The following is a 6000-nucleotide window of genomic DNA, read 5'->3' as shown; positions in this document are numbered from 1 at the left end:
GATCTCTGCATGTGTAGATCCCACTGTAAAGCATGGAGGAGGAGGTGTTATGGTGTAGGGGTGCTTTGCTGGTGACACTGTCTGTGATTTATTTAGAATTCAAGGCACACTTAACCAGCATGGCTACCACAGCATTCTGCAGTGATATGCCATCCCATCTGGTTTGGGCTTACTGGGACTATCATTTGTTTTTCAACAGGACAATGACCCAACATACCTCCAAACTGTGTAAGGGCTATTTTACTAAGAAGGAGAGTAATGGAGTGCTGCATCAGATGACCTGGCCTCCACAATCCCCCGACCTCAACCCAATTGGGATGGTTTGGGATGAGTCAGACCGCAGAGTGAAGGAAAAGCAGCCAACAAGTGCTCAGCATATGTGGGAACTCCTTCAAGACTGTTGGAAAAGCATTCCAGGTGAAGCTGGTTGAGGCAATGCCAAGAGTGTGCAAAGCTGTCATCAAGGCAAAGGGTGGCTATTCGAAGAATCTCAAATATAAAATATACTTTGATATGTTTAACACTTTTTTGGTTACTACATGATTCCATATGTGTTATTTCATAGTTTTGATGCCTTCACTATTATTCTACAATGTAGAAAATAGTAAAAAATAAAGAAAAACCCTTTAATTAGTAGGTGTGTCCAAACTTTTGACTGGTACTGTATATGGACGAGCATTGACAGAACGTCATGGACTAAGATATAGTAGAATATTATAGAATACAGTATATACATATGAGATGAGTAGTGCAAGATACAGTGGGGAGAACAAGTATTTGATGCTCTGACGATTTTGCAGGTTTTCCTACTTACAAAGCATGTAGAGGTCTGTAATTTTTTATCATATGTACACTTGAACTGTGAGAGACAGAATCTAAAAATCCAGAAAATCACATTGTATGATTTTAAAGTAATTTTAAGTAATGCAATAAAATGCAAATTAATTACTTAAAAATCATACAATGTGATTTTCTGGATTTTTGTTTTAGATTCTGTCTCTCACAGTTGAAGTGTACATATGATAAAAAATTACAGACCTCTACATGCTTTGTAAGTAGGAAAACCTGCAAAATCGGCAGTGTATCAAATACTTGTTCTCCCCACTGTATGTAAACATTAAAGTGACTAGTGTTCCATTTCTTAAAGTGGACAGTGATTTCTATAGGCAGCAGCAGCCTCTAATGTGCTTGTGATAGCTATTTAACAGTCTGATGGCCTTGAGATAGAAGCTGTTTTTCAGTCTATCTGTCCCAGCTTTGATGCACCTGTACTGACCTCGCCTTCTGGATGATAGCGGGGTGAACAGGCAGTGGCTCGGGTGGTTGATGTCCTTGATGATCTGTTTGGCCTTACTGTGACATCGGGTGCTGTAGGTATCCTGGAGGGGCAGGTAGTTTGCCCCCGGTAATGCGTTGGGCAGACCGCACCACCCTCTGGAGAGCCCTGCGGTTGCGGGCGGTGCAGTTGCCGTACCAGGCGGTGATACAACCCGACAGGATGCTCTCAATTGTGCATCTGTAAACATTTGAGGGTTTTAGGTGCCGAGACACATTTCTTTAGCCTCCTGAGGTTGGAGACGCTCTGTTGCGCCTTCTTCACCACATTGTCTGCGTGGGTGGACCATTTTAGTTTGTCAGGTGTAGTTTCCTACCTTCACCACCTGGGGGCGGACCGTCAGGAAGTCCAGGACCCAGTTGCACAGGGCGGGTTTCAGACCCAGGGCCTCGAGCTTAATGATGAGCTTGGAGGGTACTATGGGGTTGAATGCTGAGCTATAGTCAATAAACAGCATTCTTACATAGGTATTCCTCTTGTCCAGATGGGATAGGGCAGTGTGCAGTGTGATAGCAATTGAATCGTCTGTGGATCTATTGGGGCGGTAAGCAAATTGAAGTGGGTCTAGGGTGACAGGTAAGTCTCTCAAAGCACTTAATGATGACAGAAGTGAGTGCTACGGGGCGATAGTCATTTAGTTCAGTTACCTTTGCTTTCTTGGGTACAGGAACAATGGTGGCCATCTTGAAGCAAGTGGGACAGCAGACTGGGATAGGGAGAGATTGAATATGTCTGTAAACACACCAGCCAGCTGGTCTGTGCATGCTCTGAGGACGCAGCTAGGGATGCCGTCTGGGCCGGCAGCCTTGCGGGGGTTAACATGCTTAAATGTCTTACTCACGTCAGCCACAGAGAAGGAGAGCCCACAGTCCTTGGTAGTGGGCCGCATCGGTGGCACTGTGTTATCCTCAAAGCGGGTGAAGAAGGTGTTTAGCTTGTCCGGAAGCAAGACGTCGGTGTCAGCAACGTGGCTGGTTTTCCTTTTGTAGTCCGTGATTGTCTGTAGATGCTGCCACATACGTCTCGTGTCTGAGCCGTTGAATTGCGACTCCACTTTGTCTCTATACTGATGTTTTGCCTTTTTAATTGCCTTGCGGAGTGGGTAGCTACACTATTTGTATTCTGCCATATTCCCAGTCACCTTGCCATAGTTAAATGCGGTGGTTCGCGCTTTCAGTTTTGTGCGAATGCTGCCATCTATCCACGGTTTCTGGTTAGGGTAGGTTTTAATAATCACAGTGGGCACAACATCTCCTATACACTTCCTGATAAACTCAGTCACCGTTTCAGTGTATTCGTTTAAATTATTTTCGCAAGCTACCCGGAACATATAGCAGTCCACGTGATCAAAACAATCTTGAAGCGTGGATTCTGATTGGTCAGACCAGCGTTGAATAGTCCTTAGCACGGGTACTTCCTGTTTGAGTTTCTGCTTGTATGAAGGGAGGAGCAAAATGGTGTCGTGGTCAGATTTGCCGAAAGGAGGGCGGGGGAGGGCCTTATAACCATCCCGGAAGTTCGAATAGCAGTGGTTGAGAATTTTATTAGCCCGAGTACAACAGTCGATATGTTGATTTTCAACAGGACAATGACTCAACACACCTCCAAACTGTGTAAGGGCTATTTGACCAAGAAGGAGAGTGATGAAGTGCTGCATCAGATGACCTGGTCTCCACAATCCCCCGACCTCAACCCAATTGTGATGGTTTGGGATGAGTCGGACGGCGGAGTGAAGAAAAAGCAGCCAAAAAGTGCTCAGCATATGTGGTAACTCCTTCAAGACTGTTGGAAAAGCATTCCAGGTGAAGCTGGTTGAGAGAATGCCAAGAATGTGCAAAGCTGTCATAAAGGCAAAGGGTGGCTATTTGAAGAATCTCAAATAGAAAATATATTTTGATTTGTTTAACATTTTTTTGGTTACTACATGATTCCTTGTGTGTTATTTCATAGTTTTGATGTCTTCACTATTATTCTACAATGTAGAAAATAGTGAAAATAAAGAAAAACCCTTGAATGAGTAGGTGTCTCCAAACTTTCGACTGGTACTGTAACTCAAAAGCATGTCTTATGTATTGGGGTGCACAATCGTTGATTGATTTAAAAACCAATAGAATAATCTTACAATTAATTCTAAGACTCACAGGCAGCCAGTGCAGAGACTTTAAAACCGGTGTAATGTGTGCTCTCCTTCTGGTCTTGGTCTGTACCTGTGCTGCAGAATTCTGTATGTTTTGCAGTTGACTAATGGATTTCTTGTGTAGACCAGACAGGAGAGCATTACATTAGTCAAGGCTGCTTGTAGTAAAAGCATGGAGGAGTCTCTCTGTGTCAGCCTGAGATAGAAACGGCCGCACCTTGGCAATGTTCCTCAGGTGGTAAAAAGCTATTTTGGTCACATTCCCAATGTGTTGTTTGAAATTCAGTTCAGAATCTAAAATGACACCTAGGCTTTTTACCTGGTGTTTTATCTTTATTGCCTGTGAATTAAAATGTGCGGCCAGATTCTCTCTCTGTGCTTTGGCTCCAATAATACGTACCTCGTCTTGTCTTGATTTAGCTGGAGGAAGTTGTGAGCCATCCAAGTATTTAAATCACTAACTAATACAGTCTAATAATTTATACGTGGAGCTAAAATACTCTGGTGACACAGAAATGTAAAGTTGCGTATCGTTTGCGTATCAGTGAAAATCAATGCCGTGCTTTCTGCTAACGATGCCAAGGGGTAACATAGAGTATATAAACTGAACAGTACCGGACCCAAAATCGAACCTTGTGGAAAGCCACATGTGATATCTATGTTCTCTGAGTTATGTTCACCAACGGTGACAAAAAACTCTGGACCGGTTAAATAGGTCCTAAACCAATTTAGAACTGGACCGGAGAGGCCAACACACCTCTCCAGTCTGTCCAGAAGGACATCATGGTCAATAGTGTCAAATGCGGCACTTAAATCCAAGAGTACAAGGACAGAGAGCTGATTAGCATCTGTGTTGGCTCTAAGATCATTTACCACTTGAACTAAGGCTGTCTCTGTGTTGTGGTAGGCACGAAAAAATACAGTTGAAACTGAAAAAAATATTTTTGATGTTTGAAAACCAATTTCTCCAGAATTTTGCTTAAGTACGGAAGGTTTGAAATTGGCCTGGGTACTGAGAGAGAGTGGGCAGACGATTTGACCCAAGTAGTGCTTAACATACACTTTTGCCTGTGATATAAAGAAAACAACCTTTATTATACATTTATGACATTTTGTCTGCAATCTATGGGTTAGTAAACCTCCCTGTACTACAATTTTCTTAAGCACATATTCTTCTCTCTTATATCAAACCACAAACTCAGTGGTGCTAAACGTGAGGTGAGATGACGTTACTGACCACAAGCTGCTCATCTCAGCTCTAGGTTAGGAGCAGACCCTCACTATCAGTCCACTGAATCCAATCTGTGTCGTGCAGTACCGGAGCTTTACCCCTAGGCAATAGGTGAGACTACAATTTTGAACCAGAATGGATGTTTTTTTATTACCCTGTTCCCCTGAGAAGAGTAATGAAAAATTATTGTATTGATTGGGTCATGCGCACAAGCAATACACTCACACACAAATAAAACGCAGCCCTGCCACTTGGACACCACTCTGTGAGCCTGCACGCACAGGAATGATGATCGCTCTGTGGCTTCTGAATTCACTGGCTCTGATGGGTGAGTTCTCAAGGTGGTTCAATTAGCTATTTTCGCATGATGAGTAACCTCGCTTGAGACCTGTAAACATATGTTAGCTCCCAGAGCTAATGCCTTGCCTTGAGTTTTTAGCTCAGTGGGCTAACACAGTCGTGAGTTGCACAGTCTACACTTGATTGATGATATAAAGTTAACCTGTCCTGTTTGCCGTTATTATGGTATCAGCTTAATGTCTAATTTTGGACCTCTCATCTCCTTAGCAGATGGCGTCTCAAGTACGAACAACTGTTCCTATCATCGTCTTCTAGATCATCTGGGTCTGTCACAGAAAAGTGAGAGTTTATCAAATGTGCGGCCGGTGTGGAACTGGACAACACCTACACCGGTTATGGTGGACACATATCTATATGGTATTTTGGATGTGGTAAGTGTTTTTAGCTCCCTGTAGCTTACATATTCAGATCTAACTTTCAATCCTGTCTGTTTCATATTCCTTGTGGATTGACCACTGACTGATACATTAATATATCCTTTGTCCTGTATGTTAATAAAGATCTAAAGTCCCCTGTTTAGGGGACCTGCGTGGTTCTGGTACCAGTTCCGACCGACATTTTTGCTTATAAATCGAACTGTGGACAACGTAGAACGAAATGGCTTGCATTGAGAGGTAGCTCTGGATCCCAAGGACACAGTCGTATATATGTTTAAGGATGTGAAATCTGAAACCACTTGAAGCTGGGATGTCCCTCCTACCATTTCATTTCGCTCTTCCGACTATCCATCAACTCCTAGCTGAACCTTGTGTCACAGCCACTGACAAAGCACATGCCTGCAATCCTTACATCGTAGCGCAGCAGAAAATAATGGTTTCATCACTGTAGCACATTCGGAGATCAATTTATAGCCATTAATTTTAAACAATTCATATATTTTAAACAAAAAACACTTTGTTTGTCATAGATGGACAAGATATACACTACCAGTCAAAA

This window comes from Coregonus clupeaformis, chromosome 39, assembly GCF_020615455.1.
Source record: "Coregonus clupeaformis isolate EN_2021a chromosome 39, ASM2061545v1, whole genome shotgun sequence".
Taxonomy (NCBI): domain Eukaryota; kingdom Metazoa; phylum Chordata; class Actinopteri; order Salmoniformes; family Salmonidae; genus Coregonus; species Coregonus clupeaformis.
This window is presented reverse-complemented; position numbering follows the sequence as displayed.